Source organism: Emys orbicularis, chromosome 2 (assembly GCF_028017835.1).
Source record: "Emys orbicularis isolate rEmyOrb1 chromosome 2, rEmyOrb1.hap1, whole genome shotgun sequence".
Taxonomy (NCBI): Eukaryota; Metazoa; Chordata; order Testudines; family Emydidae; genus Emys; species Emys orbicularis.
The window spans coordinates 18,540,193-18,552,833 of record NC_088684.1 but is presented as its reverse complement, the minus strand read 5'-3'; the positions used below and the strand labels follow the sequence as shown (position 1 = coordinate 18,552,833).

General features: G+C 47.5%; 1 protein-coding gene across 1 annotated transcript in view; it reads right to left on the bottom strand.

The window, feature by feature from the left end:
• The window catches only part of ASAP1 (ArfGAP with SH3 domain, ankyrin repeat and PH domain 1), a 252,092-nt gene that overhangs the window by 73,189 nt on the left and 166,262 nt on the right, over window positions 1-12,641 (bottom strand). The gene's annotated exons all lie outside the window — the stretch shown is intronic.

Sequence of the window (12,641 nt, the reverse complement as noted above, 5' to 3'; positions counted from 1 at the left end):
AGTAATAACAGGGTAAAAAATATATAGGAATGACAATTAGGTTGCGCTGTTGGGGGAGCGAAGGAAAGGAAGCATAGAGTCAAATATAGTAAAAATCTTAAAATGAATCAAACTGAATTATAGAATCTCTATGGATAGAAATTCCATGCTTGAATAATAATAAATAATAAATAACAATAATAAAGCAGTAGGAATATACTATCCACCACCTGACCGGATGGTGATGGTGACTTTGAAATGGTCAGAGAGATTAGAGAGGCTACAAAAATAGAAAATTCAATAATAATGGGGGATTTCAACTACCCCCATATTGACCAGATACAGAGATATAATTTCTAAACAGCATCAATAACTACTTCTTGGAGCAGATATTCCTGGAATACACAAGGGGAGAGGCAATTCTTGATTTAATCCTAAGTGAAGCACAGGATCTGATCCAAGAGGTGCATATAGCCAAAGAAGTTATTCACCTAGTGCAGTAGCGATGGTTCTTTGAGATGCATCCCCCAATGAGTGCTCCACTGTAGGGGTCCCTGCGCTGCTGATCAGAGAATTTCAGTAGCTGTGTCCACTAGCTCCCCCACCCCCACTGTCTCTCCTTGTGCCTTGCCATGAGGCTAGTCAGTGCGCGGAAGCTAACCCCCCCCCAGTTCTCTCTCTACCGCAGAGTCATTGACAAGAACTCCAAAGTAGATGGGAGGAGGGTGGGTTGTCCTATCCCTGCTCTGGCGAGCAGTAGCATGGACATTTCTTGTGCAGGTAGGTGACAAACAAGTCTGTGTCAGCATCCCCCACCGCCTGAACAGACTGTGAAGCACTACTGGGTATAGCTACTATTCATGGCTGTGCGGGAATTTACAATTGAGACTGTCTGCCATCAAGTTTTGTGTACCTGGGAGGTAGGCCGCTGACAGCGACAGCGTGGGAGATACACCACTTCCATAGTCTCATCACTTCCGCACAGAGGGAGGGAGACTGGGCTCCATCTTGTCGATTTATGTAGAATATACAGGCAATGTTGTCTGTTAGGACTTTCATGTGTGACCCTCTGTTCAGTGGGAGGCAATAGGCTCAGGCATCCTGACCACCCTTAGCTCGAGGAGGTTGATGTGGAGGGATATCTCCATGGGAGGTCACTTCCCTTGTGTTGTAAGGCTGTTTAGATGTGCGCCCCACCCTACGAGGGATGTGTTGGTGGTGAGAAGCAACAAGGGAGGATTCTTCATGAAGGGGATCCCTTTGCTAATGTTGGCTGGGTCTTTCCACCAGTCTAAGGAGGATTTTACCCTGGTGGGCAGTGCCACAAGAGTTGTAGGCAGTCTGGCTGATATTTATGGACTGTTTTGGACAGTCTCTGAGTGTAGCCAGAAAGAGTAATCTGTGCTGAGGAAGGAGGGCCCTGGTCAAGGTCGGCACCTATAAACTCCAGGTGCTGTACTGGAGTGAGGGTTGATTTCTGGGCGTTGATCTGTAGCCCAGCTCTGTAAACAAGTGCATTGTGGATTTGGTGACTCCGTGAGTCTCTTGGAGAGACCAGGCTCTGAGGAGGCAATCATCCAGGTAAAGGTAAATCATGATCCCTTGGCAACATAAGCGGGTGGCCACTACTGAGAGAATCTTGGAAAATACTCTCGGGACCAAAGATAACCCGGGAGTACCCTGTGATGGTAGTGATCTCGTCCCAGGGTGAATCTGAGAAATTGCCTGTGAGTCGGTAACATTCAGATGTGAAAATATGCATCCTGGAGATAGAGGGCTGAAAATCAGTCTCCCTGTTCCAATGCTGGAACGATCATTGCTAGTGACCATCTTGAATTTCAGAGCTTTGACAAACTTGTTGAGAGCACTGAGGTCTAATATGGGTCTCCAGCCCCCTTCCTCTTGGGTATTAGAAAATACTGAGAGTAGAACCTTTGCCTTGTAGATGTTGAGGTACTGGTTCTATGGCTCCTAACTGGAGGAGACTGTCTACCTCTTGTCGTAATAAACTCTTGCAAGAAGGGTCCCTGAAGAGGGACAGGGAAGGCTGTTGTGGAGGGGGCAGGGAGACAAAATAAACAGAGTACCCATGGTGAACAATCTCTAGGACCCATAAGTCCGATGTCATATGCTCACAGGTGCTGCAGAACGCTGCCAGATGGTGGCCAAAAGGGTGGGTAGTGATGGTAGGTTGTAGCAGTTGTGGAGAGTGGACTATCGGCACCTCAACCAACACGTCAAAATTGGTGTTTAGACATGGAAGGCTGCGACGAGGAACATTGCTGACCTGACAGTTTACATCTGGAGAATTTAGTTTTTTTTCTCTGTGGCTCGTAGTATCATTGAGCTGGGCACTGGGAAGTTTATGGCTTATGCTGGAGCTGTGGACTAAATTTTCTCTTTTGTCCGGGTGTGTAAATGCCCAACATATGGAGAGTGGCCAAAGAATCCTTCAATGTGTGAAGGGCGGCATTGGTTTTCTCCACGAAGAGCTTAGTGTCCTCAAAGTGAAGATCTTCAGTGGTTACCTGCACCTCCTTTGGGAAATCCAACAGGTGGAGCTAAGAGTCACATTGTATCACCATCACCATGGAGATGGATCTGGCTGCAGTATCAGCTGCGTTTAGGGCAGACTGTAGCATTGTCTTTGCTACTAGCTGCCCTTCTTGGATGATGGCCTTAAATTGTTTGTGATGTGACTCGGGCAGCTACTCAAAAAATTGTTCAATTTTGAGTAATTCATGCAATCGTATTTCACTGTAAGCACTTGGTAGTTGGCAATTTGAAACTGAAGCATGGCCAAGGAGTACATCCTCCTGCTTCCAGTCCCTATTGTAGGTAGTGGACCTCATATGGTGTTGACGGCCATGAGAATTGATAGAGTTGGGTGGAGAGTGGGAGAAGAGGAACTCTGTTTCTGTAGGCCAGGATGTACTACCTTTTGTCTGCTTGCTTGCTAGTCAGTGCGACCGATGCTAAGGTCTGCCATATGGTTCTTGCGGGTCAAGAAAGGCCTCATTGATAGGGAGGCCTATTATTGAGGATGAAGTGGAGGATGTCCAGGAACTTGTGGTGTGTGTCCTTGACTTCCTCCAGAGGTATCTGGAGAGAGTCAGCCACTCTCTTAGCAAGGTCCTGGAAGAGGCGAAAATCATCTGCCAGGGATGGTGGGGGAGGCATGACAGCCTCATCTGGGGAGGAGAAGAATATTTGACATCACCCTCGCACTCCTCCAAGATTCCTTCTGGGGGCTCTGAAGCTCTGGAAATCACAGCAGAGGAAGGGTGTCTCGGGGGCTTCTGGGTGGGACTAGAAGCCCGAGAGGCATGCGGGTGGTATGCAGCCCAGGGATCCCCATATGGCCACTGGGGTGGCGGTGGCATGGAGTCTGGTGGTGGTGCCCATGGATGGCCGTACCAGGACAGTGGGGATATATAAGAATATGCCTGGAGGACCTGCTGGTATCGGGCACCGTAGGGGGCTTGAGATGAGTACTGAGATATCCCTTTCTCCGGTCCGCTATCCGAGTCCACACTGGAGAGCAGGGGAGCATGGCAAGGCAGCAGGAAAGACTCCCATGTCAAGCGGAGACTTGGTGTGGAGGTCCAGTGCCAAGGAGAGACTCTGGTACATCAGCTAAATGGAGGTCCCTCGAGTGCTGGAATTCCAGTGGTGCCGACTGGCTCAGTGCTATTAACGGTGATGGGGGAAAGATATTCTCTGGACTGGTTGTTCAGGTACAGGCAGAGGCATTGGTATAGATGGGACATGACATACCAGTGGTGCCTTGGAGTGTTTACTCCTGTCCTTCTCCTGAGGTGCTGTTGACTTGGTGCCCACGCCCATTGGGTCTGTGGGCGCATCAATGGTACCTGCCGCTATAGTCTTCCTTGAGCTGTTGGTACCAGGTTTGGCCTGTCTCGGTGCCGATGATACTGAGGATACTGAGCATGTCAGGGATCGTTTGCGGCTAGCTCATGGATCACTGTGGGGACTTCCCGCTCTCTTTTTCAACTTATAAGAGGGGTCGGTGGCTGATTTCTTCACCCCATGGCCCTTTAATGTTGAGGGCTGTGGGGAAGACTCACATCTTGGCGTGGGTCCAGAGAAGGTCTCAGAGCCGCCTCCACGAATATAATCTTTTGCCTTAGCTCTCTGTCCTTGTGACACCGAGATCTAAGCTACTGGCAAAAAGTCCACTTTTGAATGTGTCCTTTCCTGAGGCAATAAATGCACCGTGAGTGCGTCTGCAATGAGGATAGCCTCATTGCAAGAGAGGCACTTCTTGAAGCCCGGAGAACCAGGCATGCCTCATTTGGGGGGAAGGGTCCCCAACAAGAAGCGTGGGAAGAAAGAAAATAAATTCTCTCTATACACACACACCTACATCTATCTACATATAAGTATAGATATATTTTAGAATATAAGGAAAATAATAAAACACTAGATTACTACTAAAAACTAGGCTCGAGGCTACAAAGAAAGCATGAGGTAATAGTCGCTAACGGACTGCTAATAGCTCTGTCTCTAGTCAGGTGCGGTAGAGAAGGAACTGACGGGTTAGCCCACGTGCACTGACTAGCCTCGTGGCAAGGCATGAAGTTCTCTGATCAGCTGCGCAGGAATACAAATATACCTACAATGGAGCTCTCATACAGTGGAGCACCCACAGGGACACTACTAGAAGAAGAACCACTTGGTAATAGCAACCATAACGTAATTAAATATAACATCCTTGGGAGGAGGGGAATACCAAAGGAATCCACCACAGTAGCATTTAACTTCAAAAAGGGGAACCACACAAAAATGAGGAAGCTAGTTAAATGGAAATTAAAAGGAACAGTAACAAGAGTGAAATGCCTGTAAGCTGCAGGGAGACTAATTAAAAACACCATAGTAGAGGCTCAAGCTAATGTTATTCCCACAGCATTCTTCCCCCCGCCCCGCAAAAATGGCAAGAGGACCAACAACAACAACAAAAAATGCCACCATGACTAAACACCAGATCAAAAGAAACAGTTAGAGGCAAAAAGGCAACCTTTAAAAATTGGAAGTCAAATCCTACTGAGGAAAAGAGAAAGGAGCATAAACTCTGGTAAATCAAGTGTAAAAATATAATTAGGTAGACCAAAAAAAGAATTTGAAGAGCAACTAGCAAAAGACAAAAACTAACAGCAAAAACTAACAGGAAGCCTACCAAACAATCAGTGGGGCCACTGGATGATCAAGATGCTAAAGGAGCACTCAAGGAACACAATGCCATTGCAGAGAATCTAGATGAATTCTTTGCCTTGGTCTTCACTGCAGAGGATGTAAGGGAGATTCCCACATTGGAACCATTCCTTTTCGGTGACAAATCAGAGGAACTGTCCCAGATTGAGATGTCAATAGAGGAGGTTTTGGAATAAATTGGTAAATTAAATGCCTGTTCATGGTCACCCTGAACAGATATTCACCCAAGAGTTCTGAAGGAACTCAAATACGAAATTGTGAAACTACTAACTGGTATCACTTAAATCAGCCTCTCTACCAGATGACTGGATGATAGCTAATTGTAATGTTAATTTTTTAAAAGGCTTCAGAGGCAATACTGGCAATTACAGGCCAGTAAGCCAAACTTCAGTACCAGGCAAATTGGTTGAAACTAATAAAGAACAGAATTATGAGACGCACTCATGGAAAATACTCAACACAGCTTTGTAAAGTGAAATCATGTGTGTCAGAATTCTTTCATGGTGTCAGCAAACATGTGGACAAGGGTGATCCAGTGGATATAGTGTCTTGGACTTTCAGAAAGCCTTTAACAAGGTCGCTCACCAAAGGTTCTTAAGAGAAGTAAGGAGTGATGGGATAAGAGGGACGGTCCTCTCATGAGTCAGTAACAGGATAAATGATCAGGTAGGAATAAATGGTCAGTTTTCACAATGGAGAGAGGTGAATAGCAGGGTCCCCCAGTGCTGTTCAACATATTCCTAAATGATCTGAAGAAAAGGGGTGAACAGTGAGGTGGCAAAATTTGCAAACAATACAAAATTACTCAAGATAGTTAAGTTCAAACCTGACTGCAAAGAGTTACAAAGGGATCTCACAAAACTGGGTGACTGGAGAACAAAATGGCAAATGAAATTCTGTTGATTAGTGCAAAGTAATGCACATTGGAAAACATAATCCCAACAACACATATAAAATGATGGCGTCTAAATTAGCTGTTACCACTGAAGAAAGAGATCTTCGTGTTATCAAGGATGGTTCTCTGAAAACATCTGCTCAATGTGCAGTGGCAGTCAAAAAAGCTAACAGAATGTTAGGAACCATTAGGAAACGGTTTCATAATAAGACAAAAAATATCATAATGCCACTATATAAATCCATGGTATATCCACACCTTGAACATTGCCTGCAGATCTGGTTGCCCCATCACAAAAAAGATATATTAGACTTAGAAACAGCTGTATCACCGATCAAATCCGCAAAATTACACAGACGTATGTAATACTATTTGGGTCACTCATAAGTACTTGCCCAAAACACACAGTACTTGAATAAGCAGAACTACAGGAATTTGTTGTAGTTTAGAGTGGTTTGCATTTCCAAAACAAGGAATATATCATTAGTTTTCATCAACTTACTACCTCTAAATCCAGTAAACTTCTCAAGTCTATTTGTAGGTCTAATAAGTTCCATTTAGCAACAACAATATTAAAAAAATAATCCAGAACAAATTAATTCTCTCAGCTACTGAAATTGAACCGTATTCTTTTATTTTGATAAAACGTACTAAAGCTTACAGGAAATAAAATCATTGTGGGACCTCAAACTAGTCTGACAAAATAATAATCAGAGGGGAAAATATCTGCGGTAACAAAATAACTACTTTAAATGACTGGGTCTCAAAATGCAAAGACTAATAAAGAAAATTAAATATATCATAGCTTGATCTTTCAAATAAACTAATATAGTAAAAGCAAATTTATGGCAAATATTTCAAGATCAATTGTGCATCAAGGACATTGCTGACTAAATATTTTAAATGGCATTATTTTCTTCTCACGCAACAAATGAAGGGGAAATAACATGGTGCTTCCCAAACAGACAATGTGCAAAGTCAGCTGTAAACATGACAGAACAGTCATTTTTCACAATCTGTAGGACTGGCCTAAAGCTTTGAAGGATTCCATGTGCAATGTGAGGCTCCTTCCCTGCTCACTCCCTGTCTGTGAATGGGCCTCTAAACCACTGCTTCCCCATGTCATCTACTTCTCCACCTGCCAATTAGCTCTAAAGGCTTCTCAAATACAAGACAGCAAGCATACAAGAAGCAATCTGGTGTTAAACTAGAATACAGATGAGCAGGTAAGGAACAGTGAAGCTGAGAGGAGGGAGGCAGGTGGGCACCAGACCTCAGTCTGGGCATTCCACCACCAGCTTTCTTCCTGGAATTGTCAGGTGGCAGTGGAGTGCAATGTTCTACAGCAGTGGTTCTCAACCAGGGGTATGTGTACCCCTGGGGGTACTCAGAGATCTTCCAAGAGGTACATCAACTCACCTAGATATTTGGCTAGTTTTATAACATGCGACATAAAAAGCACTAGCAAACTACAGTACAAACTACATATCATACAGACAGTGACCTGTTTATATTTCTCTATATTCTATACACTGAAATGTAAGTTCAATATTTATATTCCAATTGATTTTTTCATAATTATATAGTAAAAAATGAGAAAGTAAGACTTTTTCAGTAACAGTGTGCTGTGACACTTTTGTATTTTTATGTCTGATTTTGTAATCAAGTAGTTTTTAAGTGATGTGAAACGTGGGGGTACGCAAGACAAATCAGACTCCTGAAAGGGGTACAGTAATCTGGAAAGGTTTGAGAGCCACTGTTCTACACAACCACACTGCTATCAAAGCCCTATGGCTACCAAAAGCAATACGCAAAAGACAAACAGAGGAATGCGAATCACAGAACACTAGAAAGTAAGGGAGAGTTCTGCATTGGTAGGTAGATGGATAAGTCTATTGAAATAATCTATGGGGGCAAGTAATTGCATTAATAAAGTAACTAATGGAAATGACTAGATTCCAAAGTATACTAAGGGTATGTCTACACTACGAGAGTAGTTCGATTTTACTTAAATCGAATATGTGGAATCGATATTGCAAAGTCGAACGTGTGTGTCCACACTAAGGACAGTAATTCGACTTTGTGAGTCCACACTAACGGGGCAAGCGTCGACATTGGAAGCGGTGCACTGTGGGCAGCTATCCCACAGTTCCCGCAGTCCCCGCTGCCCATTGGAATTCTGGGTCGAGCCCCCAATGCCTTCTGGGGAAAAAAATGTGTCGAGGGTGGTTTTGGGTAACTGTCGTCATCCAACCGTCACTCCCGCCCTCCCTCCCTGAAAGCGCTGGCAGGAAATCAGTTTGCGCACTTTTCTGGTCAGTGACAGCGCGGACACCACAGCACTGCGAGCATGGAGCCCGCTGCGACCATCGCTGCAGTTGTGGCCGTTGTCAACGCCTCGCAGCTTATCATCCACCTTTCCCAGAGGCAGATGCAGATAAATCAGACGAGGAGGCTACGGCACCGCGGTGAGGGCCTGAAGTCTGAGAGTAGCACAGACCTGTCAGAAAGCACGGGACCCAGCGCCGAGGACATCACGGTGGCAATGGGTCATGTGGATGCTGTGGAACGGCGATTCTGGGCACGGGAAACAAGCACGGACTGGTGGGACCGCATAGTGCTGCAGGTCTGGGATGAATCCCAGTGGCTGCGAAACTTTCGCATGCGGAAGGGGACTTTCCTGGAACTTTGTGAGTTGCTGTCCCCTGCCCTGAAGCGCAATGACACCCGGATGCGAGCAGCCCTGACTGTCCAGAAGCGAGTGGCCATAGCCCTCTGGAAGCTTGCAACGCCGGACAGCTACCGGTCAGTCGCGAACCACTTTGGCGTGGGCAAATCTACCGTGGGGGTTGTTGTGATGCAAGTGGCCAACGCAATCGTTGAGGTACTGCTCTCAAAGGTAGTGACCCTGGGAAACGCGCAGGCCATCATAGATGGCTTCGCCGCGATGGGATTCCCAAACTGCGGTGGGGCTATAGATGGAACTCACATCCCTATCCTGGGACCGGACCACCAGGCCAGCCAGTACATCAACCGAAAGGGCTACTTTTCAATGGTGCTGCAAGCACTGGTGGACCATAGGGGATGTTTTACAAACATCAACGTCGGATGGCCGGGCAAGGTTCATGACGCTCGTGTTTTCAGGAACTCTGGTCTGTTTAGACGGCTGCAGGAAGGTATTTACTTCCCGGACCACAAAATAACTCTTGGGGATGTGGAGATGCCTACAGTCATCCTCGGGGACCCAGCCTACCCGCTAATGCCCTGGCTCATGAAGCCCTATACTGGCGCCCTGGACACTGAAAAAGAACTCTTCAACTACCGGCTGAGCAAGTGCAGAATGGTGGTGGAGTGTGCTTTTGGCCGTCTCAAGGGGAGATGGAGAAGCTTACTGACTCGCTGTGATCTCAGCGAAACCAATATCCCCATTGTTATTGCAGCTTGCTGTGTGCTCCACAATCTCTGAGAGCAAGGGGGAGACCTTTATGGCGGGGTGGGAGGTTGAGGCAAGTAGCCTGGCTTCTGATTACGCCCAGCCAGACAGCCGGGCGATTAGAAGAGCCCAGCGGGACGCGCTGTGCATCCGGGAGGCTTTGAAAGCTAGGTTCCTGAGTGAGCAGGGTAACCAGTGACTTTTCAGTTTGTGTACAGAGAAGCTGAACCTGCCCCCGTTTCTTTACCCACTAAATGTTCAGTATCCTCTCCAGCTACATACCCCGTTCCCCCCCTTCCAACACACGTTAAAAAATAAAATCACTTGAATTTTGTTAATGAACACCGTTTTCTTTATTACTGTTTTCGTGGGAAAGTGTTGAACCTGGGACGCAGACTGTGGTGGGGAGCGGGTGTAGTGTAGTGATGCAAATGACGCTTCCAAACTCCAGGAATGACAGGCTCCGCGGTGGTGGACTGGTGGTTTCAACGGAGCCTGCCACCCCTCCTGTTTGGGACTCTGTGTGTGGGGGGGCTATGTGACTTTGTGGGAGGGGGAGGACGGTTACAGATCCCCTGCTGCGTGGCTCTGTGATCCAGGATAAGGACCGCCGCATAAGATCTGTAACTGCCCTCCCCCGCCACAAAGTCACAGAGCACCCCCCACAGAACACTAAAACCACCTCCCAGAATGACCAGGGTAACTAGTGACTGCAATGTGTGTGTGCCCTGCTGCTGAACCTGCCCCCGCCTCTGTACCCTGCTAAAGGTGACTGTCCTGTCCAATTACCAACCCCCTTCCCCCCCTTCAGACAGACTCTCCTCTAAAGAACATGATGGAAACAGTAATTTACAGAAACGTATTTTTTATTATCAACTACACATGAAACTGGGGGGTGAAACTGGGACGGGGGCTTGGGTGAGGCGGGAAGGAAAGGACTTGTCAAATTTTGGGGAATGAGAGCCTTCTAGTAGTAGAGCAGTCTGCAGGGGTGGAGTGAGAGTTTTCACGGACTCTGCCGCCCCTCCTTCTTTGGACTTTGGGTGAGGGTGGTATAGGACTTGGTGGCGGGGGAGGGCGGTTAGAGATAGACTGCAGCGGGGCTCTGTCCTCCTGCCTCCGGTCCTGCAGAACATCCACAAGGCGCCGGAGCGTGTCCGTTTGCTCCCTCAGTAGTCCAAGCAGCGTTTGAGTCGCCTGCTGGTCTTCCTGCCGCCACCTCTCCTCCCGTTCCATGTGTGATCGGTGCATTTGGGACAAGTTCTCCCTCCACTGGGTCTGCTGTGCTGCCTGGGCTCGGGAGCAGCCCATAAGTTCCGAGAACATGTCCTCCCGTGTCCTCTTCTTCCTACGCCTAATCTGCGCTAGCCTCTGGGAGTGTGATGCCAGGCTGGGTTGGGAGACAGTCGCAGCTGTGGGAATGGGAAAAAGGGAGTGAATTCCTCAGAAAGATAAATTTAGTTGTGAACAAAGAACATAGTCTTTCTCTGTAAAGAAGACCATGCACAGCACCTATCACATGCGCACTCAGGACAAGGTCGAATTTTCGGCCTTCGCATTCAGTGCCTGGGGTCTTGCAGTGCAGATCAGAGAAGCGGGGCAGGACACCGGAATTTGTGTAGCAGGCCGACATGGTAAGCCGTAGACTTGTGGCTGCTTAAAACTTTAATAGTTGCACTGGCCTCCTTTCACATTGAAAGCAATGCCAGTCCATGCTGCCAGCAATCCGGCAAGCATGAGTTCTGCCCCTGTCCCACCCCCTCGCGGCTGTCCCAGGGAAAGATCCCTGTATGCTGCCCCTCTCCCGCCTCCACCGCGTGGCTGTAAACCGCCGGTTACAGTTCTGTAAAGGAATGGGCAAGCAGTCCCAATACTAACATTCCCCTACCTAATTCAAAGCAGGTCACCATGAGCGACATCACCCTGATGAGGATCTCAGACACGGAAAAACAAAGAATGCTTCAGGAAAGCATGCAAAGACCAGGGCCGTATGCCGCCATGCTCTGCAGGGCAATGATCCCGGAGTACTTGCTTGTCTCCTGGCGCGGAAATGTCTGCTATTACGGAGGACCCAATAAGGCCGCTCTCCCCAGGAACCTGATGCAAAGGCTTTCCAATTACCTCCAGGAGAGCTTCGTGGAGATGTCCATTGAGGATTTCAGCTCTATCCCCGGACATATAGACCGCATTTTACTGTAGCTGCACTGGCAGGGACTAAACAGTAGAGCGGCTTGGGCAGAACAATCATGCAAAACCGGACATTGTTAGATTTTTTTTCAACAGTTGCACTGCCCAGGACTGAAACGTTAAGCACCTAGGGCACACTAATCATGAGAAATCCATTGTTGTTATTGTTAATATTCCTGTTCTGTTAAAAAATAAATGTTTAGATGTTTAAAACACTTACTGGATGATCCTTCCCCTGATTCTGTGTCCGGGTTAACGGCTGGGGACGGTTGGTAGGGGATCTCTGTAAGGGTGATGAAGAGATCCTGGCTGTCGGGGAAATCAGCGTTGTAAGCGCTGTCGACTGCCTCGTCCTCCTCATCTCCTTCCTCATCTTCCCCGTCTGCTAACATGTCCGAGGAACCGGCTGTTGACAATATCCCATCCTCAGAGTCCACGGTCAGTGGTGGGGTAGTGGTGGCGGCCGCACCTAGGATGGAATGCAGTGCCTCGTAGAAACGGGATGTCTGTGGCTGGGATCCGGAGCGTCCGTTTGCCACTTTGGTCTTCTGGTAGCCTTGTCTCAGCTCCTTGATTTTCACGCGGCACAGCGTTGCATCCCGGCTGTATCCTCTCTCTGCCATGGCTTTAGAGATCTTCTCGTAGATCTTTGCATTCCGTCTTTTGGAGCGCAGCTCGGAAAGCACGGACTCATCGCCCCACACAGCGATGAGATCCAAGACTTCCCGATCAGTCCATGCTGGGGCCCTCTTTCTATTCTGAGATTGCACGGCCATCTCTGCTGGAGAGCTCTGCATCGTTGCCAGTGCTGCTGAGCTCGCCACGATGTCCAAACAGGAAATGAGATTCAAACTGCCCAGACAGGAAAAGGAATTCAAATTTTCCCGGGGCTTTTCCTGTGTGGCTGGTCAGAGC